The sequence below is a fragment of the Arvicola amphibius genome, chromosome X (genome assembly GCF_903992535.2).
Source record: "Arvicola amphibius chromosome X, mArvAmp1.2, whole genome shotgun sequence".
Lineage (NCBI taxonomy): Eukaryota > Metazoa > Chordata > Mammalia > Rodentia > Cricetidae > Arvicola > Arvicola amphibius.
Window position 1 is genome coordinate 16,815,552 of NC_052065.1, and position 27,693 is coordinate 16,843,244.

Consider the following 27,693-nt stretch of genomic DNA (forward strand, 5'->3'; position numbering starts at 1 on the left):
AGCAATCTCACTGGCCCCAGAATTAGAAGTGGAAGGAGCACAAGTCATTATGTTAAAGGCTCCAGACAACAAGCCTAGAGCCAGCTTTACATTTTGGGGGGATAATTGAAAAGTTTCCTCTAAAATCTGGAATGAGTCAGTGAGGCCACTTTCCCCACTCATACTCAATATAGTGCCAAAATCTTAGCTAGATCAATAAGACAAGAGAAAGAAATAAGGGGGCTATCAGTAAGAAAAGACAAAATCTATCCTTATTTTCAGACAATGTGATTCTACACATATTTTTTCTTTTTTGGTTTTTCAAGACAGAGTTTCTCTGTGTAGCCCTGGCTGTCCTGGAACTAGCTCTTGTAGACCAGGCTGGTCTCGAACTCACAGAGATCCACCTGCCTCTGCCTTCCGAGTGCTGGGATTAAAGGCGTGTGCCACCAACCCCCGGCCATCCTACACATTTTTTAAATTGAGAATTTCATTAGGAAAAATCTGCGAGGAATAGTTGCCCCAGGCAACAAAACAAACTGAAAATGTCCCGAACCAGCTGGGCATTTGCAGTTGTCTCTTCTGAAGAGTGAGAAAGCAGTGGGTTAGCAGCAGCGTTTTCTGCCAGCCAGGCGGCCACAGCGGACGTGTTTCAGTCAGTACTGTGTCGCTGCAGGCTGGGAGGAGGACAGAGTCCACCGCAGCACAAAGGCAATGAATGGGAGCTGCAGGGAAATCTCAGAAAGACAGACAGACTGAGGGACGGGGAGAGTTTTTTACCAGAGTCCACCTTTCAGTGTCAGATACCTCAAACACATTGACAAGTTGTTCCAGAAACCGTTTCAGAAAAGGAAGCTTGTCTAATACTGTTTCCAAGGGTCCCCAAGCCTTCTCCCCCCATGTCACATGTTATCTCAGACCAATATGGCAGCGTTCCAAAGGCTACTCTTGAAGAAATGGCAAGAAAACGTTCTGTTGTTGTTTTTTAAAATATTTATTTATTTATTATGTATATAATATTCTGTCTGTGTGTATGCCTGCAGGCCAAAAGAGGGGACTAGACCTTATTACAGATGGTTGTGAGCCACCATGTGGTTGCTGGGAATTGAACTCAGGACCTTTGGAAGAGCAGGCAATGCTCTTAACCACTGGGCCATCTCTCCAGCCCCATTCTGCTGTTCTTTAACTAGAGAAGGAGCAGAAGGCGGCGGCTACGCTTTCCCGTGTGGCGGCATCCTGTGCAGCCACTTCCCAGCCGCACGGGCCACTTCTGTGTCTCATCTTTTTCTCTGAATGATCGGAGAAAGGCGCACAGCTTTGGACGCTGCTGGCGATGAGCTCAACAGATTTCTGCCTTTCCCAGCCCAGGTGAATCTCCCAGTACGCGGGATCGCCTGGTCTTACCAGGGCGATTGCGTGAGGAAAAACGACTGCTATGATCTTAGACTTTTAAAAAATATTATTATTGGGTATGTGTATGACTGCATGTACCCGTGTCTCATGGTGTGCACACAGGGCAGTGGTTCTCAGCATGTGGGTAGCGACCCCTTTAGGGTCACATACCAGATATTTACTTTAAGACTCATAACAGTAGCAAAATTACAGTTATGAAGTCGCAATGAAATAGTTTTGAGGTTAATAATAACTTTCCAACATGAAGCATGGCACTAAAGGGTCGCAGCGTTAGGAAGTTTGAGACCCACTGCTCTGGGGGTCGGAAGACAGCTTTTGGGAGTCGATTACCTCCTTCTACCCTGTTGAGGCAGGGTTCCCAGTTGATTCTGCACACTCTATAATAGCTGGCCTGTGGTTCACCTATTTCTGCCTCCCTTCTCTTCCTCTATTCTCCCCATATAGGAGTGTTGGGATTACAAATGTGTGACACTGCATCTGGCTATTAGAAAATTAAATACGTTCTTTGCCAACATCATACACACATATAATGCACTCTGATTACTCCCCGCCCCCGTTGCCTCCCTTCCACCCCTGTCAATACCGTTCTCTGATAATCCCTTTTCTACATTATGTCTTCTTGTTTTGCGAGCCACTGAATTTAACAAGGGCCATCTGTGTGGGCATGGGTTTGGAACGGTCTATTCGAGCCAGGTGGACTCAATAGCGCGTACACAACTGAATACAATATGACTCGGCTTCTTCCAGAATCCTAATAGCTCAGCAGAAAGGCTGCCTCGTGACAAGGCCAGTTTTGTATAGGCCCAGTACAGGTTACCCCAGCTGCTGAATTCATTATGACAGTGGCTGCCTCTTCCTAGCTCCTGGTACTTATATTCTTTCCAACTCTTCCGTGGTGTTTCCACGGAAGGCTTAGATGGAGCAGGTGTAAATGCCACGTTTCGGGTTGAGCCTGTAACTGTCACTTATTCTCAGCAACTTGGGCAGTCATGAGTTTCTGCCTTCACCAGCATTCACTCCAGTCAGGCTTCCCCGATTATACAAAAGTGTAGAAGGAAGTTTGACACAATGTCAAGTCAGCTTAATGACAGCCTTAAGTTCCGCTTTCTAAAATGGGTTCCAGGGAGGGAACTCAAGTTGCCAGACTTTTGTGGCAAGCACTTTAAGTCAATAAACCATTTGACTAGGCTACAACCCTACACTTGAATAAGGATTCCGCTAGGAATCTCTTGAATCTGATAAACACCTTCAGAAAGAAGCAGGACACAAAAAACCAGTAGTTTTCTATGCACTTAAAATGAACACACCATAAAAGAAAAAAGAGGAAAAGTCCTGCTCACGTTAGCTTCAAAACAAAATAAAACAACTGGCAATAAGCTTCAGTTGGTGAAAGATGTATAGAATAAAAACTTGAAGACACCAGAGGGAGAAAGGAAGAAGACACCAGAGGGAGAAAGGAAGAAGACACCAGAGGGAGAAAGGAAGAAGACACCAGAGGTTGGAAAGCTCTCCTATGCTCATGGATAGAATTAATATTGTGGAAATGGCTATATAAAGTAGATATTTGGGTTTTCAAGACATGTTCCCTCTACACAACCCTGGCTGTCCTGAAACTTGCTTTGTGGACCAGTCTGGTCTCGAACCCACAGAGATCTGCCTGCCTCTGTCTCCTGAGTGCTGGGATTAAAGGCGTGCACCATCACCGCCCGGCTGAAAATGGCTGTTATCCAAAACAATCTATATAACCAATGAGATTCCTATCAGAAACCCTCACAGAACTAGAAAAAGCAATTTTCAAATTTTAGTAAAAGCATAAAAGACCCCAGACAGGTAATGTAATCCTTGGTGGTCAAAGCACTGTTGGAGCTATCATAAGATCTGATCTCAAATCATGTTACAGAATCATAGTACAAAATTAGCATAGTACTGGCATGGAGGCGAACATACAGAGCAGTACTGTTATGAATCACAATGTAATATCTGTTATGTGACTTCCAAAGGGGTCATGACCCATAGGTTGAGAACCACTACACTAGAGAAAAATAGTTCAAGTTATTGGCATAGGCAGGATTTTCTGAACAGAACTTTAATGGAAATGATCTAAAGAACTGACAAATAGGATTACATGACAGCACAGAAACCACCACTAGCATGAAGAAATGGCCTATAGAATGGGCAAAGGTCTTTGCTACCTGTGCACTACAGGGGTTCAAATCTAGGACATAAAGAATTGTAAAACTCCCACAAAGCACCCAATCATCCAATCAAATAAACAGCCCAATGAACTGAGTAGACAGTCCTCCAAAGAAGAAATATGAATGGCCAATAAATATTTGAAAAACTGTGCAACATCCTTAGCCATCAAGAAAATGCAAATTAAAACTGCTTCGAGATTCTATCTTAGCCAGTCAGAATGGCAGTCCTTAAAAAAACAGGGAACAAAAAATGGAGATGAGGATGTGGGGGAAGAGGAACCTATGTTCACTTATGGTGGGATGTGAACTTGTGCAGCCACTACGGAAGTTAAAGAGAAAAACCAACTGAAAATAGAATAACTTCATGACTCAGCTAGACCACTCTTGGATATAGACCTGAAGGAGCTTAGTTAGCATCCCAAAGAGATATGTGCACATCTATGTTCATCCACAATAGGCAAGAAATGGACCCAACCTGGATTTCCATCATTAGGTGAAAGGATAAAGCTATGTGGTATATATAACAATGGAATTTTCTGCAATGAAAAGAAAAATAAAATGCTAACATATACAGGAGAATGGACGCAACTCGAAATGATTATGTTAAACAAAATAAGACAGTCTCAGCAAAACAAATACGTCATGTTTCCTGTCATATGCCGAACACAGATTTAAAACTCACCGTGTGGACCAGGCTGGCCTGGCACTCACAGAGATCCATCTGCCTATGCCTGCTGAATGCTGGGTTTAAAGGCGTGCACCACTATGCCTGGCTTTGCTTTTGAAATTTTATAGTTTCTATTTTGAGGTAGCACAAAGATACATAATTTCTGTATGTTGATTTTCTTTCTAGCAAGGGTTGTTAAATATGATTGTCCTAAAATTATATTTCTAGATTTTTTTGAGAGAGGATTTCTCTGTGTGTAGTTCTGGCTGCTCTGGAACTCTTTTTGTAGACCAGGCTGGCCTTGAACTCAGAGGCCTGCCTTTGCCTCCTGAGTGCTGGAATTAAAGGCATGTGTTACCACTGCTATCTAGATTTCTTTTAACACAAATGATCTCTGAGAGCAATTTTGTCTCTTCCATTTTAAATGCTATACGGTTATTTTCTTTTCTTTATTTATGCCATTGGATGCACCCACCCAGTACAATGGTGAATCTATCTGATGATAGTGGCCAATCTTGTCTTATTTATGATCAGAAATGAAAAATTCAACATTTCATTGTGGTGTTTATTATGCCTCTTTGTAGATGTGTGGTAAAGTATTACACAGTAAAGTCATTCCATTATGTTCTTAGTTTTCTGAGTATATTTGACGTGAATATATGTTGAATTTCATCAAAGACTGCATCATTGAGATGTACATAACCACTAATCTGTTATTTTGAATTGCACCGCTAAATTCTGACAATCAATTTTGCATCCCTGTGGTAATACAATTTCATCATGAGTAATCTATGTCTTGATAATTTTTAAAAGGATTTTTATGAGTTCCATTAGTCTGCACTTCTGTTTAATGCATTGCTGTCACTCTTAGTGCAAGGTTATATATAGTAGTTTCATAAAATGAGCTGGGATGTAAAATCTCTTTCTGTTTTTGGAATTGAGCTTTCTGCGTGGCTGTGGATAGATAATATAAGGTTTGGCTTGTGTAGGGCCAATCTTTCTGGATTGCTGTTCTCTTTTAGGATTGAACCCTACTTAACTGAAGGGTACTCAGGTACTACTTAGCAGAAAGGGTCCTCCAGGTTCATCCCCTTGAAAACAATACTGACGCTGACTGTAGGGGAACTACCTGTTTCTGTGATGCTATTGGGCTTCTGTATATAGAAAGCTCAAAGTTACTCTTATGGTTATATATATATATATATATATATATATATATATATATTTAAAATTTACTTATGTGTTTTATGTGTTTAAGTGTTCTGTCTTCAAGCACACCAGAAGCACATCAGATCCCTTTACAGATGGTTGTGAGTCACCATGTGGTTGCTGGGAACTGAACTCAGGATCTTTGGAAGAGCAAGCAGTGCTCTTAACCTCTGAGTCATTTCTCTAGCCTCTCTCTATATTTCTGTATATATATATATATATATATATATATATATATATATATGTATATGTGTGTGTGTGTGTGTGTGTGTGTGTGTGTGTGAGAGAGAGAGAGAGAGAGAGAGAGAGAGAGAGAGAGAGAGAGAGAGAGAGAATAGGTTTAGCTGACTCTATGGCACAATGACATGAATCTACATTTATTGGGTATTGCTGCCTGTTAACCATGCCTCTGTGCCAGATTCCATATGTTCACACCCTCATTTAATCCTCATAAAGAAGATGAGTCAGCTGCCATGTGTGGTAGTGGCCAGCCTGGGCTACAGACAGGTTCGATAGCTCCTGAACTCCCCCAAATTGATAAATAAAATATAAAGAAGGTGACTCAAAGTTACCACAAAATTCATGATGTTCAGTTTCAGTAAGTAGCAGATTTGAACTCAATATTTGTGTTCTTTCCTTAATCTTAATGCTTTAGAAGGGTCAGTGCAGTCTCTCTCTAACGCTGCTTGATTTACACGGCACTGTTGTTCCCTTTAAGGAAGCATCTCCGTAAATGTGTCTCTCCGCAGCACCTCATACGCTGTCGCTGTCCGGAGAGTTAGCTGTTCCCCCTGCTTCCTGTCTTGTCCTGAGACACACAAAGTGCCTTGACTGTCCTGGGGCTCACTAAGCACCTACACATTTCCCCTGCCAGTCTGAGTCCAGGCTGAGGCCCTGGGCATTCCCAGGCACTGATAGTTATTAACGTTGTCTCCCAAAACACTTCAAGAAACTGGCCCCAACCCAAATTCCTTACTGCTTCATGCAAACTCCACACCCTGACAGTGTCACTGCAGACACACCCGGTAGGATGGGGTATTTCTTTCTCTCACCACAGTGAGGACCCTGCAATTCATGCCTAATTTCCTTAATAAATGCTTGAGACGGATCATGTGATGTTTAGTGTTGCTTTCTTTGGAATCTCAACTGGCCCCACTTCTAGATGGTTTGTGGTACCTCCTCATGGGGACTACCTTGCTTGTTGCTATGGGGGGGTGTCCTCATATGGCTTTGGATTGACAGAACAGATTGAAGTCAATGATACAGAAACTTTGCAAGCTTGCCACAACAGCATGCTTACTTCCTTGTGCTACAGACTATATGGCCAACATACTTAAGCTATTTGGGGTAGTTGATGGGGAGACAGTTAAGCAGCTGTGTCACAAAAACCACATTAAAAAAGCTGTGATACCCTCTCAAAGCCATTTTTCCCTACAAGCTACTCAGGCTGAGAGGCAAGAGCCTTAAAACTTTTTTTGTTTTTTCTTCTACAAAAACTACCAATCTGACATTGACCACATCTCAGAGCCTTTCCAGCTGCCTGGTACCCATCCTCCACTCCTGTTTCTATACACAGTGACAGTAACTTACCTCTCTGAGCCCCATTTGCATTTTACACAACCCCAAAATAGTCCCGCACCAAAGAGATGGCTCAGCGGTTAAGAGCATTGTCTGCTATTCCAAAGGTCCTGAGTTCAATTCCCAGCAACCACATGGTGGCTCACAACCATCTGTAATGAGGTCGGGTGCCCTCTTCTGGCCTGAAGGCATATATTGTATACTAAATAAATAAAAAGAAAGAAATCTTACTAAGAATCAATCCTGATTAAGAAATGGCAGGGAATTATAAGTATCAATTGTTTATCCTTCCTATAGAGATTAAAAATATGTCCTGGTCCAGGTCCTGGTGCATGTGTGGAGTCTCAGCACTAGGGATCTGAGGTGAGAAGATCACTTGAGTCCATGAATTTGAGACTAGCCTGGGTGATAAAATGAGACCCTAATCTTGAAGTAGAAAAAGACAAGATCTCCTGAGTAAATTGGGAGCATGGGGACTATGGGAGAGGGTTGAAGGGGAGGGGAGAGGCAGGGAGGGAAGCAGAGAAAAATGTAGAGCTCAATAAAAATCAATAAAAAAATGAGACCCTAATTTCAAAAAAAGAAAGAAAACAACCAAAACAACCAACCAAAAAAAAAAAAAAAAACCCAAACCAAACCAAACCAAAACCCCATAAACTCATCCCTTGTCAAAAAGAACTGAAAATCTGTGCTTCAAATAAAGACCAAATGCAGGTTATCTAAGCCAACTTGAAGAGCATGGGTGGTCCCTAGGTTGTAAAACTGGGTGAAAGGGTTAGTGTTTACACAAAAAATAAGAGGAGTTGGGTGGTGGTGGTGGATACCTTTAATCCCAGCACTCGGGAGGCAGAGGCAGGCTGATTTCTGTGCGTTCGAGGCTAGCCTGGTCTACAGAGTGAGTTCCAGGATAGGTTCCAAAGTTACACAGAGAAACCCTGTCTCAAAAAACGAAACACACAGACACAGACACACAGACACAGATGTGCGCGCGCGTGTGTGCACACACACACACACACACACACACACAGAGAGAGAGAGAGAGAGAGAGAGAGAGAGAGAGGAGAGAGAGAGAGAGAGAGAGAGAGAGAGAGAGAGAGAGAGAGAGAGAGGAGAGAGAGAGGTGGATTTGTTAGGACGACTTAAACCTTGTGGTCCAGCTAATTCAACAGTGGCTGGCTGTAAATGGAAACTCCAAGAATCCAGTAGTTGCTCAGTCCTTGAGGCTGGATGTCTCAGCTGGTCTTCTGTATATGCTGGAATCTCAAAGAAGTAGGCTCTAATACCAGTGGAGGAATGGGCTTGCTAGTAAGGTGAGAGCAAGCAAGCCTAGAGCAAAAGCTTCCTTCTTCCTTGCCCTTATATAGGCTTCGAGCTGAAGGTGTGGTCCAGATTAGAGGTGGGTTTCCCACCTCAAATGATCTGGATTAAAGGTGTGTCCTCCCACCTGAAAGATCTGGATTAGAAATGGTTTTTTTTTTATTTCAAATTAAACAAAAATTCTTCACAGATGTGTGATGTGGAGGTCCTTCTGTATATGTGTTGCTTATATTGGTTCATAAGTAAAGAAGCTGCCTTGGCCTGTGATAGGGCAGAGTAGAGCTGGGCAGGAGGTGGGGAGGGGACTAAACCAAATGCTGGGAGAAAAAAAGGCAAAGTCAAGGAGAAGCCATGCAGCCCCACCAGAGATAGACGTCAGATGGAACCTTGTTGGTAAGCCACAGCCATGTGGAAAAAAATATAAAATAATAAAAATGGGTTAATTCTAGCTGTGAGAGTTAGCTAACAATACGCTTCAGTGATTGACCAAACAGTGATTTAAATAATATAGTTTCTGTGTAATTATTTCAGGAGTCTGGGTGGCTAGAAAACAAACAAGCAGCCGCCTACAACAAATGTGCACTCCAGTTTTGGGTTTCAGATCCAGATGAAGTCAAGTTGGCAATCAAGAATAGCCATTGCGAGGACATACCCCCTGAGACCCTTGTGTATTTTCTTTATGAAAGTGTTTGCTATGCTTGCAAGAGTTATGCTACAGCTGTAACAGTGGAGCCAGGCGAGTTTGTCCTACAGTGTGCCTTGGGCCGGTTTTGTTCTAAGGGGCTGGGGGTCTGAGTAGCTGAGGTTAGTAACATGAGCTTTTCGTGCCTACGAGGCTCATGCCCAGTACAAAGGCCAAGCAGTAAGGCTCAGATGTCACTCTGCTGTCACTGCTAGTTTGCCACACGTCACTGCTAGTTTGCCACACGTCACTGCTGGAAGAATGTGTGTGTGTCTCTGTGCAGCTCTACTAGGAAAGAGAAATCTGGAAACTTGTCTCTGACGTTCCCGAACTTCACCCCGTGAGGTTTTTCCCATTTCCTGGTTCTAATATAGTTCTTTTGACTTTAACAAATGAAACCACAAGCATATCGCCTTCTGTGTCTTATGAATAAGGAACATCAAATCGCAGGGCTGACTTGTGGATTCCAGACACAGGGCTACTGAGCCCTTCACTCTCTTTATACTTTATCTGGGATCATCCAGTACTTTGTGAGGATTAAGACAGGGGCTCTGGCTTTGTGGTCTGTCCTGGCTGTGAATTACATAGTTAAACCTCAAACTCAGAATTCTCCTGCTTCAGTGACAGAATCTCAGGCACCCAACATCACAAAAAAGCTTTTTCTATTTTTTTAAAATATTTATTTATTTATTTATTATGTATACAATATTCTGTCTACATACATGCCTGAAGAGGGTACCAGGCCTCATTACAGATGGTTGTGAGCCACCATGTGGTTGCTGGGAATTGAACTCAGGACCTTTGGAAGAGCAGGCAATGCTCTTAACCACTGAGCCATCTCTCCAGCCCCAGCTTTTTCTATTTTTATGATTAGTTTTGGGCTACTTTTAAATACCAGGTCTCAACAAATACATTGCCTACTTCAATGGAGTCTCCTCTTATATAGACAGGCTGATGAAGAAAGTAGACCTTCAGTAAAGCCTTTTGAAAAACCAGAGTACTGCCAACCTGGTTATTTTAGTTCTTAAGTACAATTCACAGGCGTTACTTACCATGTACCAACAAGGTCCAGAATGCAAGCACAGTGGGCAGCAGATGAGGATCTCTACAGAAGATCTTCCCTCATCAGGCTCCTCTAGCTGCATCATTCCTGCTTCTTGACTCCTTCATTCACTGACAATGTCTCCAGGTCGGTCTCTGTCTCTCTATGCCTCTGTCTCTTTGTGTGCACCTGTCCCTCTCTGCATCTGCCCCCCCCCCCCGTGTGTATATTCTCTTTATCTACTCCAATTATCCTTGGTTATGTATCTGTCTGCCCCACCAGATCTATCAAAAACTCAATCAGGTAGTGACTCCAATTGCAGCTGCTGTACCAGATGTGGTATCCTTACCTGAGCAGATTAACACATGTCCTGGTACACCGTATGCAGCTATTGATCTAGCATATGCCTGTTTCTCAGTTACCTGTCCAGAAGGACCACCAGAAGCACTGCATCACTCTGAAGATGTTATAATGTCTATGTTCATTAAACCTCTTCTCATTAAACAGTATAAGTTCCCCCATTCTACTATTCACATTCTGTGGGTGAGACTAGCAAGGATCAGTGAAGACAAGGGCTTTATTCAAGTTCACATCACTAGTACATGATACATCCAACTTGAAACCTAGGCTTCTTGGAACACTTCTGTGCTTTTCCTTATAACCATTTGCATTTTTTTTGTATTTTAAGAATGACCTTAGAAGGCTGGTCTTAGTGACATATGCCTCTAAATCCTCTTTTTCTTTCTTCTTTTTAACCATTAATCTGGAAGGTTCTGAAACTCTTTGGGTATCAAGTAAATGCACCTTTTTTTAAATCTCTGAGTCCTTAGATCATAGCACTATGCCTGTTGCTTGGGCTCTTAGCAAGATTTTAGTAAGTGAATAATTCCCTCCAACTTTGATCAAAACCTGCCCTTAGAAAGAATTTAAATATATATATATATATATATATATAGAGAGAGAGAGAGAGAGAGAGAGAACATGTACATACATTCAGGTATATGTGGAGATCAGAGGTCAGCCTCAGGTGTCATTTCTCAGGACCCACCCACTTTGTTATTTGAGATAGAGTCTCCTGCTAGAACGTACGGATCACCGATTAAGCTAGACAGACTGGCCAAGAAGCCCGGGGGCTCCTCCTTTTTCTGCCCTTCCAGTGCGGGGATCACACATGTGCCAGCTTGCCCAGCCATTTATATAGTTGCTCAGGTGTTCATGTTTGTATGGCAAGCACGTTATGGACTGAGAGGTATCTCCCTAGTTTTCTAAAAGCAATTTTTCTTCTTAGGAAAATACCAGATGTATTGAGTATTGATGTGGTGGACCTGACCATGTGACTTTTTATAACCTGGACTGTTTTGTGGGAGGAAGAACCTCGGACTAGAAAAGCGCTCACAAGCTCAAAGCCTAAGGAGCTGCTTTGTGGGAGCTTGGAAGATAAGAATGTTGAGAGAAAAACAGACAATGGAAACCTGGCTTGCGAAATTTAAGAGGGAAGCAAAGACTCTATCAGGGCCATTTGTGTCATATCTGAATTAAGCATCTGTGGAAATAAAATCTTTGCTTTTCTGGGACAATGGAAGCAGGTTAACTGGAGATGGAAAAAAAAATCAGTTGTGACTAATGGACCAGCATCACTGAGGTAAAATCTTTTGGGAAATATTTCCTCAGGGACAGCATCCACAGGCTGTGGTCTTGGGTCGGGGCAGCAAGACTGTATCTCAAGCTGGTAGTAGAACTTGGCAAATAGTGTATGAGAGTCTCCTACATGGTGCTGGTTTTTGAAGGCATGAAGGTGTTGTGAAGAAAACCTGGGGCTTGGCACTGTGTGGCAGGTTCAGCGTCTCCCTGAAACGTGGCGAGGAGAGGCACTGATGAAAATGTGGCTTTAGTTGCTGTAGAAACCCCAGGATTGAAGCAGCCATGGGGACAATCTGAAGCACAGCACCATGTAATAGGGTTGGCCTGTAGAGAGGCCAGGAGGTCGTTGGTGAAGGTGGGTTCCTCAGTTGCAGTGCAGACACCAGCCTATTGGCGACACCACGGCTACGGGACACCACCAGGACAGTGACAATTGTGGAGTGGAACAGACTTGAGCCTACCAGACAAGCTGTGTGTGCTGTGGATGGAAAGGCTGGACAGGTAGAGCTGCCTAAGCCTTTCGGATTCCTGAAGATCATGAGTGAGTCCCAGACGTTGGCCACTGAGCTATTTATCTTGTTGGATTCTGGTTTTATGTTGATCTGATTTATAGCTGTGTTCTGGTTCTTTCCTCTTGAAGTAAGAAAACACATAACTTGCTTTTGAATTTACAGGAGCCCACAGTTAGTCTTTGGACTTTTACAGAGACGTTGGACTTTTACAGTATTGAAAAATTTTAAAGACTGGATTTTTTTTTTTTTGGTTTTTCGAGACAGGGTTTCTCTGTGGCTTTGGAGCCTGTCCTGGAACTAGCTCTTGTAGACCAGGCTGGTCTCGAACTCACAGAGATCCGCCCGCCTCTGCCTCCCGAGTGCTGGGATTAAAGGCGTGCACCACCACCGCCCGGCAAGACTGGATTTTTAACAGTTGAACTGTAGGGTTGGAGAGATGGTTCAGCGGTAAAGAGCACCGCATCTTCCAGAGGTCCTAATTTCAATTCCCAGCAACCACATGGTGGGCTCACAAGCTGATGCCTTCTTCAAGTCTGCAAGCATACATACATACAAAGCACCTGCACACAGAAAAGATAAATCTTCAAAAAATAAAGTTAAACTGTATTTTGTATTGTGATATTAATATGAGATCCTGATGAAAAGGAGAGGCCATGACCTAATAGTAATATTAGTGTGTCAAGGTGACAGGGAGTGGCATGTTCAGGTTAATTTTGGCATTGACTTGATACATCTGGAAAGAGGGAGTCTCAATCAAGGAGTTGCCTCGATTGTATTGGATTCTAGGATTTTTCTTGACTGATAATTGATGCAGGAGGGTGTCCAGCCCACTGTGGGGGATGCCAACTCTGGGCAGGTGGTCCTCAGTTGTATAAAAAAATGCAAGCTAAGCAAACCATGAGGAGTAAGCCAGTAAGCAGCATCCCTCCATGACCTGCTCCCTCCAGGTTCATGCCTTGAATGCCTGCCCTGATTTCCTGTCGTAATGAACTATAAGCTGCAAGGTGAAGTAAACTCTTTTCTCCCCAAGTTTCCTTATCACAGCAATAGAAATTAAAGTAGGACAGAAATGCAAAAGAAAACATAGGTCCTAAAATTAGTGTATTATGTATTGCGTAGTCCTTAAAATATTTCTTGAAATAATTTATTATACACATGATACTTCCTCTCTTTTATTTGGGCCTCCATCAGCACTCAGCCCTCATGGCTAATGAGCCAAAATCGAAGCCACTGAGTCTGTCTGCAATGGAACATGGGAAAATGGACAAACAAGATATAAAAAGGTGAGAATTGACTAGCTGCTCAGAAGTGTACATTTAGGAGGGCTGCGGAAGTTCAAAGGCATCTTAATTACAAGAGGTGTTTGGAAAGCATGTTATGTGCATGTATGTATGGTTTTGTGTGTGTGTGAGTGTATGTAGTTGTGTGTGTGTATGTGTGTGGTTGTATGTGTGTGTCTGTGTGGTTGTATGTGCATTTGTGTATGTGTGTTTGCTAAAGATAAAGAGCAGGCCCTTGTTCTGCCGTAACTGATGGTGGGACCTGGGGGGAATGGAGCCAATAGATGAGGCAGACTAAAGTTTCACACAATAGCCAGCTTTCCTCAGAGCCTCAGACATTTGTACTCTGAGGGTAGGAAGAGTCACCTGAGTAAAGCACACAGTCACAAGGACAAGCTGCACATGGCAAACCCACTTTTTCCACAGAGGCGCATGAGCAACAACAGCTGGAATAAGCTCACTCCCTCTCTGCCACACCTGGGAGGGCCCCAACGGTGCACTCCAAGAACAGTTGGTGTGTTTGAAGAAACAGGCCACAAGACTCTTGTTTTCTTGGAGTTTTCTCATGAGCACTCAGAGTTCTCAGATGACTCCACTCTTGGACTGTGTTCCGACAGCATGCTCTAAAGAAATCATTGAGTTTTACATGTAAATTCCAGTGTTTCTGAGAAGAAAATTCAGGAAATTATGTAATTATTGGGACTATGTACTTAACAGAATTTTTACCATTTGCAAATGAAATCTTATACTCATCAGCAGTCATGAATTATTACTCCTCAATCATAGTGGATCTATTTTCTTTATGTGTTTAATTTACTCTGAGTATTTCAAATAATCAGAATAAAACATCTTATGGCTTTTTGTATCTGGCACCTTCCACTTTGTATACAGTTTTCCTTCCTTCCTTCCTTCCTTCCTTCCTTCCTTCCTTCCTTCCTTCCTTCCTTCCTTCCTCCCTCCCTCCCTCCCTCCCTCCCTCCCTCCCTCTCTCCCTCCTTCCTTCCTTCCTTGTTTTGTTTTTTTGAGCAGGGCCATGAAATGTAGTCAAGATTGACAATGAATTCACTATGTTAGGTGAGTATGGACTTGAACTTACCATTCTCCTGCCTCAGCTTTGCAAGTGCTGGAAACACACATAGTCCTCACTGTGCCCAGTTTTGTACAATTCTTTCATATTTTAGCTATGTTGTATCATATATTAGTACTTGATTCTTTATTGCAATTGAAGAATATTTCATTACATTGCAATTTTATGCCAACATTTTCTTATTATCTTTCATTTGGTAGATCATAATTATACACATTTATGGAGTACTATGTGATGCTGTAGTCTGTGGATGCAATTTAAAATGGTTAAATCAATCTAACATAATCATTAAATTGTGCTTAGATCATAATTGCCAGTGATTTAGCATTTACTTTCTTATCTCTCTTATGAGGAGTAAATTTGAAATATACTTAGTCTATTTGGAAATATATAAGGCATTACACTGACTGTAGTCTGTAATGTATTTCTCTTTTTCTAGAACTTTGTACTCTTGGTCAACGACTTCCCATGTCCTCTTCTTTTTTAATATAGCTATCCTAGTGGGTATTAAGCAGTATCTCATTTGTGGTTGTGTGCATGTGAGCTTGTGTGTGCATGTGTGTACATGTGGCTGTGTGCACGTGCATTAATGTTGTTGTGTATGTATATGTGGGTGTGCATGTGTGTGGTTCTGCATGTATGTGTACATGTATGTATGTGATATGCATGTTTGGTTGCATGTGTATGTGATTATGTGTGTGTGCTTGTGTGTATATTTGCCTGTGTTGTTGTGTGTGTGGTTGTGTGTATAAGCATGTGTGTGCATGTATGTGTGCATACATGTGTATGTGTGTATATGTGTATGTGGTTGTGTGTATATGTTTGTATGTGCGTCTCTGTATATGATGTTTATGTGTATGTACGTATGGTTTTGTGTGTATGTAAGTGTATGTAGTTGTGTGTGTATGTGTGGTTGTATGTGTCTGTGTCTGTGGGTAAGTGTGTGTGTTATGTGTATGTGCATATGTGTATGTGTGTTTGCTAAAGATAAAGAGCAGGGCCTTGAACATAATTGTTAAGCCATCTACTTCTGAGCTAAATGTTCAGCTCATTTTGGCTTTGATTTACATTTCTTCAATGACTAATAATGACAAATACTTTTTGATGTGCTTGTTGTAGATCTTTTTTTGGAGAAACATTTATTCATGTCCTTGGTTCCATCACTTCTGTTGCAGCCGGTCTGGCATCTGTACTACCCCCCATGCTGCATGACTTAGGAATTCCCAGCTGGCTCAGAATTACTAGGGCTTTGCATTGGTGACTGACAACCTCTCTATTTCTTGTCCCACTTTTAAACTCAAGAATGATTAGAAAAGAACAAATCCGTTGACCTGGCCAATCACATAGGATGCCTGGTTTTGTGTAGCTGCCTTCAATTTCTGTAGACCAATGGCCTCTAACCAGGACAAACTTGAAAGCATCCCCCTCCCCCACTATAAAGCTCTCCTATCCCCTGCCTGGCATTATCTGCTAAATGCAAGCGATGGTGTCTGTCTTCCTTGCAACACATAGCAAATTCTGAACAAAGAGCCTGCTTGCTCTCATTTGGGTGTGTTTTGTTCATTTTCTCAGTGGATTGCTCTATAAAATACTTCTCATTTATTAAATACAAATTTCAGATAAACAACAAGTAATTTGTTAGCAGGGCTCTATCCCAACTATTGTATGATTAATATTTGCTTAGCTGGAGCTCTGTGCACTCGTAAAGCTGTAGGCCAACACAGATTCGCAGACAGAGGTGTAGTGGCTTTTCTAACACCAGAGAACTGGATGATTCGGCTCAGCTGAGCCCTCTGGCTTGCAACATGCCGAGGAAAGGCCACTGTTGTTTTGGTGTGCTGTATTCTTGTAGCAGGCTAGAGATTATCCTCTGATCAATACATGCTTTCATTTACCTTTATTAAGCTGTGGGACTTTCAAATTATTGTTTGGGTTTTAGCTGCAGACAATACAAGGCATTTCATTCTAAAAGCCCTTCGCTCCTTGCAAGTTAATTAAAGGCACTTCTATGGTCTCTGCTGCCAGTTTCCTCTGCTCTTCATTCGAGTAATGTTAATTTAGTCCCCAGGGCCTCTGGAGATTCATGCAGGCTTCAATTCTGATTTATTTTTGTTTTGACCAGATGGCTCCAGGTTCCCGTGATTACACCAATGTCTTTTAGATTATCCTGTTTATCTTTCCCAGTGCTCAAGGTTAGGGTCGATTCTTAGGAGACATGTTTGCCATCAACATAAGCCATTTACCTCCACTGCTGCTTGGACATCAAAACCAGAGCTATTAGATGTGATATATGGTTTTCTAACCTCTGACAGAAACTGGTAGAAGGTTGGTTTGTTTTCCCCCATTTCAGAAGCTGCAGTCACTGGAAAAGCAGTACTGAGCATGGGGGAAGGGTTCGGGTTAGCCCTCACTGGGGCGATCTCTGCATTTTCAGAAGTAGTCGTGAAGACCATAAACAGAATATCTCTAATAAAGTTAATAAACATACAAAGAAACATATGATGTTTGAAGAAACAATACTTCAAAACCAGCAAAAGCGGTGCTTCACTGTGAGATTTTGGATTAGATTCACACAGAGGGAACATTCAGTTCTTGTTAAAACAGCACCTTCATGTTCTGACACAACGAACACTCTCGTAGCCATCCAGGCTAAAGTTTAATACTTTCTGGGCAGGGGTTTGGAGGCCTTGGAAAATGTGCTGGAAGACACACTCTAGAGAGGGCTATGATATTCGGACTTAGGCATATAGGGGAGAGGGAGGTCCCCTTGATCCCCTTGATTCTCATGTGTGCTCTTTTGGCTGGATTTAGAGAGCAAATTACCACAAGCATGGGCAGTAAGAGGAAAGCAGGACATGGCCACGCGACCTCTATACAAGCGCAGTTCAAAGAAATGAGCCAAGTCCAACGCTTGTCGTTTTCGACAAAGAACAACAGTTTTGAAGAAATGAGAGGCTGAGTGGATCTCTGGGCTAGGGTAGTACATTCTAGGGCTGTCACTAGGCTCTAGTGACTAGAGGTGGACGGGAAAGTGTGAGAGCTAGTGGAAGATAGGGGAGGCACCAATGAGATTTTTTTTTATTTAGGTGCATTATGGCCCAAATTGCACATGTTGGTGGCTAAGGCTATTTTCTCACCTTAATAGGGAGGACTCTCTTTTGGAATTAGTCTGTGTGGCTTCCTGTATGCAGCAAAGACAAAGCCGCATGGCTTTCTTTTTTTTTCCTCATTTTTTTTTTATTAAAGATTTCTATCTCCTTCCCTCCTCCTCCCCCTTCCCTCCCCTCCCTTCCACCCATACCCCCACTCCACCCCTCTCCAAGCCAAAGAGCCATCAGGGTTCCCTTCACTATGTTAAGTCCAAGGTCCTCCCAGCTCCCCCTAAGTCCAGGAAGGTGAGCAACCAAACTGACAAGGCTCACAGTGAGCCCGTCCATGCTGTAGAGTTCACGTTCATTGCCATTGTCCTTGGTTTCTCAGTCCTCCTCCACTGTCAGCCACATTCAGAGAGTCCGGTTTGGTCCCCTGTTCCATCAGTCTCATTCCGACTGAACTTGGTGGTCTCCCGTTAGATCTGTCCCACAGTCTCAATGGGTAAAAGCACTCCTTGCAGTCCTGGCTTCCTTGCTCATGATCTCCCTCCTTTTGCTCCTCATCAGGACCTTGATGCTCAGTCCGGTGCTCCAATGTGGGGCTCTGTCATTTTCCCCTTCCATGGCCAGGTGAAGGTTCTATGGTGATATGCAAGATATTCATGAGTATGGCAATAGGATCTGGACATTTCTGGCTCCTTCTCCTCATATGGTTTTTATCCTTCAGTTTATTTATATGATGGATTACATTGATAGATTTTCGTATGTTGTACCAGCCCTGCATCTCTGGGATGAAGCCTACTTGATCATAGTGGATAATTTTTCTAATGTGTTCTTGGATTCTGTTTGCCAGTATTTTATTGAGAATTTTTGCATCGATGTTCATGAGTGAGATTGGCCTGTAATTCTCTTTCTTGGTTAAGTCTTTGTGTTGTTTAGATATCAGGGTAATTGTAGCTTCATAAAAGGAATTTGGCAATGACTGTTCTGTTTCTATATTATGAAAAACCTTAAGGAGTATAGGTATTAGGTCTTCTTGGAAGTTCTGGTAGAATTCTGCATTGAACCCATCAGGTCCTGGGCTCTTTTTGGTAGGGAGGCCGCATGGCTTTCTTGACAGTTACAGAAATCAAGTGAGTTGGGCTTAAAATAATCACCATATTAGCATGCAAATTTAGTATGATTTGAGATGGCATGTCCTTGAGAATTAAGAACCGCTATAGCAGGTCAATATATTCTGTGTATCTTTGGCTGCAGTGATGGTGGAGTTACGGTGCAGGAAAAAGTGTGAAGATACACTTAAGTGAGGATGGAACTGAGGCCCGGAGCATGGAACATACCCCTGAGCTACATCCCTAGCCTCATAAATAAATTTGTGTTCTCCAAGATAAAGGGCAATCAGGACTCCCTGCTATTCGAGCCCACTGGGACTGCGCACTGCACAGGTAGGTCAGGAAAGGAACTGATCTGGGAATCAGAGTGAAGATACAAAAAGTAGAGACCAGAAAGAGCAAGGAACGCTCACGATAGTAGGAGCTAAGCAGGGTTCTGACCCACAGAGGACCGAAGTTATAGGAACCACCGTCCTGTGTATGGCCTGCCTTATTTTATGTGCATTAGTGTTTGGCCATGGGATTCGGGTCCGCTGGGACTGGAGTTACAGACAGTTGTGAGCTGCCCTGTGGGTCCTGAGATGTGAACCTGGGTCCTCTGGAAGAGCAGCAAGTGCTCTTAACCACTGAGCCATCTCTCCAGCCCTGTGGCCTACCTTATATTGTGTGAAATACATGAGAAAGCTAAGTGCTTTTCACGTATTATCACTTTTAAAACACATGGGCTTTGGAGGTTAGGATCATTTCTGTTTTGCAGATGAGGAAACTGAGGGACAGAGAATTTTTGTGGCTAGTGGAAAGGCGGAAGCAAGCTAGCAGGACTGAGCTGAGGGGGAAGGGACTCTCCAGGAGTGTTGAAGAGTTCCTGTCTGATTCTGAAAGGGCGCGACCATGAAAACTAAGCAGGCTGTCTTTACTTAAATTAGTAAACAGGCAAAGGATGTTCGGGGAGGGTATTTCCCTAAAATAGACTCCGAGGCACTCTGTTGGGGCAGCAGAACGTAGCCACAGGGTATGAGCCCGACTCTGTTCCTCCCCATTGTCAAGCATCTCACATTTAACATCTGCACTGTTTGCTGCCCTTCTGTGGCAACAGTATTCTAGAAGTATTGCTTTATGCATTGCTGTGCCCATCCATATGACTATTTCCTTAAGGGAAGAATTTCATCCGGCTTTTCTCTGTTTTATATTTTTGATGATTTTATACAAAAACAGAATAGGCCAGTGGATTTTTTTTAAAAAAAAGTTTATGTGCATGGATGTTTTCCCTGTGTGTATGTATGTACACCATGTGCATGCCTGGTACCTGTGCAGGTCAGAAGAGGCTTCAGAGCCCTTGGAACCAGAGGTATGGATGATTGTGGGCCACCATGTGGGTGCTGGGAATTAAACTCAGGGGCCCCTGCAAGAGCAACAAGTGCTCTTAGCTGCTGAGACATCCAGCCCCCACCTTTAAAAATAATTTTATGTAGGGCTGGAGAGATGGCTCAATTTTTAAAGGCTAGGCTCACAACCCAAAACAACTTTACGTGCATAGATATTTTGTCTCCAAGTGTGTCTGTGCATCAATCACAGGCTTGGCTGCTTCTTACAGAGGCTAGAAGGGTATTCGATCCCCATGAACTAGAGTTACAGGCAATTGTGAGCCATACCGGTTCTGGGAATCAAACCTGACCCCTCTGGAAGAGCACCCAGTTCTCTTAACTGCGGAACCACCACTCCAGCCCCCGACTTTCTTTATTAAAAACAAGAGAGGTAAGAGGGAGGCTTATGGCTGTATTCGGAAACAGTACATTTTGCTTTCCTTTTGTTGATCAATTGGTGACTGGCAAAGGGTCAAGTAAGCTGTTTTACTTGGGCTTCATTTAAGACCAAAGAAAACATGGTGTGTGTGTGTGTGTGTGTGTGTGTGTGTGTGTCCGTCCGTCCGTCTGTCTGTCTGTCTGTCTGTCTGTCTGTCTGTGTATGAGTATGTGTGTGTAGTCTCCAGAAAACCTTGGCAGTTTAGCTCTGAGCAGTGCATGCCAGGCAGTCTGTGTGCTTTGAGCACCACTGCCTTTATTTAGTACCTATGCCTGCTCTGCACCGTCTATCTCCCCAGAAAAATCTCAGTCATTGCGTCTCAGCCACTGCATGAGCAAGGCTGCCTATGGCGACTTTCCTTTCCTTCAGATTCTGATCATGAGTTGACCTGCCATGGGACTGGGCTGTGCAGCAACCTATCACCTGTATGTTAGGTGGTGGAAGAGGACAAAAAGTCGGAGGAAAATCATAATAAGAAATAGAGAAACCCACTTCCCATTCAATTCCTTAGCTTCCCTAGGTCCAACAAGGAAAACAAGTCATTGACTTAGTTTGCTCGATATTTAATAAGAAGGTAGCTTTAAAATTGATTGATGGATGGACTGATTGTCTTACTTCTACTGAGATGCATGATCCATTACCCCAGCTGTCACTTTGGTTGGTGAACAAATAAATATTGTATCTGATTGTTTGTGCTTGCTTGCTGTGCTTCTAGTGCTCAAGTTATTTAATTTGTTATTTGGGCCAAAGTCTGACATAAATTATAGATATCAGCATCTAGTTGAGGAACTCCTAGCCAGAGTATAAACCCTTGCACCAATCTGTGAATACTGTGTCTTGGTAAAATAACAAATCAAATTATAAATTAAAACAGTGAAGGTTAGCTTTGAATGTTTTTGAAAGACTAAATGGATACACATTGTATAGTATAGTTTAACAAAAAATCCATTTGATTGTACCAAGAAGAAAATCCCATAGGCGTCCACTGAGAAGAGCACAAATATGTTATGACAGTTAGCACTAATATTTGAGGCTTATTTGTCTGATTTTGAAGGAAGGTACGTTGGAAAAGGTAAGCAATTATACTCAGATGGTCCCCAATTTATGATGATAGAAAAGTAATATTCATTTAGCAGAAACTGTACGTCAAATTTTGATCTACTCCCTAGGCTAATAATATGCAAGGTTTCATGGTCCTGGGCAGGAGCACTGAATCTCAGCTGGTCAGCCAGCAGACTAAAGAGGGGAACAGCTGCTACAGAGAAAGGCACCGTATTGCAAATGTTTGGAATATCTGTTTTTAGTGTTTTTATATTCTATGATAGCCACAAAATGCTTACCTGTGTGTGCATATGACATCATCAACACTTTACTATAAAACAGGTTTTAAAGTTAGTTGATTTTCCAAACTGTAGGCAAATGTGTTTTAAGAATATGTGTGCTAGGTTAGGCTGAGAGATGATGTTCATTATTATTATTATTATTATTATTATTATTATTATTATTATTATTATTATTGTTTTTTGGGACAAGGTTTCTCTGTAGCTTTGGAGCCTGTCAGGGAACTAGCTCTTGTAGACCAGGCTGGCCTCGAACTCTCAGAGATCTGTTTGCTTCTTCCTCTCAAGTGCTAGGATTAAAAACATGCACCACCATCGCCCAGTTTCATTATACACACACACATATATATACATATATATGTATATATACATATATAATATATATGATCTCTTTATGTACCCTGAAACTTGTTATGAAGCTTGGGATGGCCTTGATCTTGCAATCCTCCTGCCTCAGCCTCCTGAATGATGGTATTACAGGTGGGTAGCATCATGCTTGGACGACTTAGGACTTTTGCATCTTGTAATGGCTGATGGCTTTTGTACAGCTTTGTGAGAAATAATAGAATATAGTTTTATTATAAGCCCTATATCCTGTCCTATTCATGATATTTCCCTAGTTTGTTTTAAGGCTTCAAAGAATATCAGAAGCAGTAGCCAATTGTTGATGATCTTCTATACAGGCATGATATATGGATAAGCGAAAGTTAATGTTTTCATATTGGAAGAGCTGTAAGGGAACGACATGATCAGTTTGAGGGTGAAATCTGACCCCACTTAGGATCATAGACACAGGTCTAAAATCCTTACTAGAATGTCAGGGGTGGAATAGAAACCCAGCAGCTGGAAAGATTGCTCTTGTTAGAGCTCTTTGAAGAGAATGAATTCAGAGTTTCTGGAAATCAAGGTATTTGAGGAAACTGAAAGCAGAAAAATTTAGAGTGAGTATTTTAGCTGTAATATTTTGGGGGTTATGTGGTAACCCTTATTTATCTTTCTTTTTCTTTATTTTTGACAGTTTCATATATATACATATATACATTTATGGACATACACACATACTGTAATGCATTATGGTTATAGCTATGCCTATTACCATCCATTAATCCCCTTCCTTTCTCTCTGAACCATTTCTTCTTCCCATCTTATTCCCCAGTGGCCACATTATCAGAGAAAATGATACCTGTTCCTCCAGCAGCCACTCACAGTTGTTAGTGCCTCAGGAAGGGATGGGGGATAATGGGCAGCTTTTTTTTTTTAAATCTATGATGGACAATTAGAAGGCCCAATTTTATGCAGGTGTCCATAGGCCTCTTTGTGCTCATGGTTGAGACAGTAGTGTCATGTCTGGATGGTATAGTTTCCTTATACTCTTGCCCATCTTCTGGCTATTACGTTCTTTCTGTCTTCTTCTCGGTGACGTTGGCTGGCTGATGGTGTGGGTGGTGTGATATAGTACAGCTGTCCCATTGAAGGCCTACTGCTTGTAATTCACTTATTCTCAGCACTTTGACCAGATATGAGTGTCTTCATGGAATGTTTCATTTTGAAAAAGAAGTTTCTGTGGTCTAGGCTGAGAACTGCAGTAGTCTCTGAGCATAAAGTCTGACACCATGTCATTTAGGAAAACAACGGTAGTGTTTAAACCCATGCCCTCCCAAGCCATAGGCTTTGACCAGGTTCATAGCATCAGGCATGTAACCCCTTCCACAAAGTAGGTCTAAAGTCCAATCACAATGTAGTTGTCTAGCTCTAAAATAGTTCTGCTGCTATTGTACCAGGGGGCATATCTTACCTGCTGGGTCAGTATTGTAGCAACACATGGTCCATAGCTGGGGAGACTGTTGTTGAATTTTCTCTCCCAGCAGCCTACAGAACACCTCGAGGCACTATGAATACTAACCAATAAGGAAGGGATGGAGTTTCTAGCTCAGTACCATCTCCATTTCTATGTGTTGTGTAACCAAAATGTGTGGCATCTTCAGCAACAGAGCCTTACCATTTAGTTCTGGCGGGCAATGGCAATAGCCTGTATTCTTTGGTGGGGCATCTGAGACCTGTACCACGAAACAACTCCTGCATCTTGTACTAGGGTTGTTTTTTTAAAAGCCGATGACTCCTGGGGATAGCATTCTCTAGCCTTGAAGGGTAATTCCATTCAAACTTTTTTTTGTTTAAATTTAAATTTTAATTATATATTTTCAATTCATAAAGTAGTAGGTTTCTATATGGGTTTTAAATGTATCCTGAGTTTTTGTTAGCCCTCCCTCTACTATCATATCCCTGGTGTTTTAATATTTATCCCCCAATTAGTGTCCCTTACCATGGATCCTTTCTTGCTTCCTGAACTCTATAGACACTCACTCATCTCTAAGTGTCCTCAAAAGTTTTAACAGTGCCAATTCTGTTCCATCGTTCTAAGTTTCTTCTGAAATTCAAGACAGTTTCTTTAAAGACTATTTAGTGACTCCCTGGGAACCCACAGGCCACTCTGACCAAGAAAACAGCCCCTAAGGCCACCAGGTTGATGTATTAAAAATCTATTTTAGCCTTTTTAAAATTTAATATTTTTGATGTAATTTAGCCCAATTTGAGGACTCATTAGAATTATGCCTATTTTTTGAAGATGTGTTTTAACTCTTTTTTAACCAATAACATTTTTATTATATACAGAAGATGGAACACAACTTTATTTGCAATTAGCATGGCATTTTAGCATTTTTAGATTATTGATAAGCAAACCCCGCATTGCGAATAGACTGAGACAAAGCCACTACAGCGACTGCAGTAGTCGTGAGCATCACAACAGCGACTGCAGTAGTCGTGAGCATCACAACAAGAGCTGCAATCCCTGCTACAGCTAATCCAAACAGCACGTTTTTGTCTACCTACCGTGTTTTAACTTTTAAAATTATTTGTAGCCCTTTGTCATTAAACCATGGATCATTTATAAGCACTGGGAGCATTACAAAAGAAGGTTATTTTAACACCAATATACAGGTATGACCATTTACTTGAGAAATGCAATTAGTCAAAATACAATCAGGGCACGATACATTAAACACAATACCATTTATGAAGATTTTTTTTTATCTCTCCCACCAAAAGAACAGAAGGCATTTTGACACAAGGCAAAACAGGTTTTTAGGGGACAAACAGGTTTTGAAGAACGGGATTGTCCTGCCACTTTTTCATGGCAGCAGCACGTTTTTAAATATAAATAAGTCTGTGGAAATTTTGAACTGAATACTAAATTTTAGCTGACAGTCCTCGGTCCCAAATTTTGCTGTAGACAAAGAACAAGAGTCACCATAATCTTTTTGATTTTTAGAGCAGTCAGAAATGTCCTGTGGTGTCCCTGTGATGTTGTACTTAATGGGATAATACCAGTGCATCGTCTCCATAGTAACGCTTTTCATTAGACTCTCACAGTTCCTTTGTGTATGGAGGAAATCGTTGAGGGGGTGAAATATTATTTACCCAGCTACCTTGAGGAAGTAATAACTTGGCATATTATGTTCATTGCTTATTATGTCCATTATTAGTTTTGGAAACACTCTGAGACATCCCTTTAAAGCAACTTTTTTTTTTTTGTAAAATATACAGGATTTTTTTAACCATATCCAACATAAGAAAAATTTTGAGCAATTGAGAACTCTAGTGTATCAAGCCAATCTAAAAGACGTGTATCATTGACTATGACCACAATTTTTTTCTTTTTAGACAGCAGGATGTAAAATAGGTGGGTCAGGAATGTAGGCCCAATAGGTCTTACTCTGGCTTTTCTGGATTATCGTCAGCAATATCAGGATCAACATCTTTTTGCTCCACACATTGTACCAATTGTTTTGGCAACCAACAGGCTTCATTCTCATCCTGTGAAAAAACACAAACATGCCCTCGTACCCATGCTAATACAGGGTTGGGGACCTTTTATAAACCAATAGATGGATCTTTCCATTTAACTTGAGTGACTTTCATAGAGGTGCCTTCATGCCAAAATCCAACTGCTGTAGATTTTCCAGCAGCATCCACATTTAAAAAGTTTAAAACAAATTGGGCATGATTCAAAATATTATCCGGTGACTGATGGTATAATCCTCCCTCTTTTAATTTTTAAGTTGCATCTTAAGGCTGTCATGAGGTCTTTTAACAATGTCCTGTCCTTGAGGATTATTTTGTGTTTAATATTTTATTGCATGTAAAAACATTGAAATGATTTACTAATATATTTAGAGTCATTATTAGTTTTTAATATCTTTGGCTTTTTTAAATAGGAGAAACATTTTAGGCAAGGAGTAATTACATGTTTTGTAGCTTTACCAGACTGTGCACTGGCCATTAGGAATCCTGAAGAAGTATTAATTGTTACATGTACATATTTTAAGTTTTTAAATTTTATAACATGAGTCCCATACATTTGCCATAAATGATTAGGAAGAAGACCTCGAAGATTTATTTCAAAATGAGGCACAAGTAAGTATTGTGGGCATACAGTATACTGCTTGACAATTTGACAAGCAGTGTTTTTAGTTAATTTACATTTTTTTAAACTTTTACTATTTTGATGATGTAAAGCATGTGACTGTTGAGCAAGCTCAACTTGAGACAAAGCAATCAATTTAGGGCACTTATGAGCTAAGGTATTACCCTCAGCCAATGGACCAGGAAGATTTGTGTGTGCTCTAACGTGACCCACAAAACATGGCATTTTTTTGATGAATAACATTTTGAATTTGTTGAAACGAAATTTTAACTTGATTATTACTAGTTTTGATATATGGGACAGTTTTTAAAACCTGAAAGGTTCTAAAGATATAATGACTATCAGTATACAAATTAAATGAATATTTTTGTGAAAAAGCTGAAAACCCATAGTTACAGCTCATAGCATAGCTATTTGAGCTGAAGCTAGGGTTGTTTGAACAACATATTTTTACCATTAACAACATAAGCTACTCTTCCATTAGAAGAGTTATCAGCAAAAATTAAAATAGTATTATTAACAGGAATTTTACTAATAATTTCAGAAACACAAAATTATATATCTTTGTAAATTGTAATAATCCATCAGCAGGAAAATGATTATCAATCTATCTTGAAAAATGTGTAAAAGCAATTGCACAAGAATTTACATTTTGAAATAGCCAATTAACTGTTTTAAGGCAAAAGGCACATTAATAGTGTAGGGCTCTTTTTTAAAGTCTTTTCGAGATTTTACCCTGCATTTTTGTACAAGACCTGCTACAGCCTTGTAATATGGATTTAATACTCTGTCTGGTGAAACTGAAAGATGAAACCATAATAAAGGACCATTCTGCCACAATACTGTTGTAGGAGTATGTCTTGAGGACAGAATATATGCTTGGCAAGGTTGATCATAATCAATATAATGTACTTGTTGACACTGAATAGCATTTTTAACCTGTAAAAGAACTTGTCTACCTTTTTTAGTAAATTGTCTAGGTGAATTAGGATCACTGTCATCTTTTAAGATTTTACTCAAATCCATCAAGAGGAAATCTCAATATTGAACGTCTATGCCCCAAATACAAGGGCACTCTCATATGTAAAAGAAACACTACTAAAGCTTGCATCATACATTAAACCCCACACACTAATAGTGGGAGACTTCAACACTCCCCTCTCACCACTGCACAGGTCAGTCAAACAAAAGATGAACAGAGAAATAAGGGAACTAACAGATGTTATTACTCAAATGGACTTAACAGACAGCTATAGAA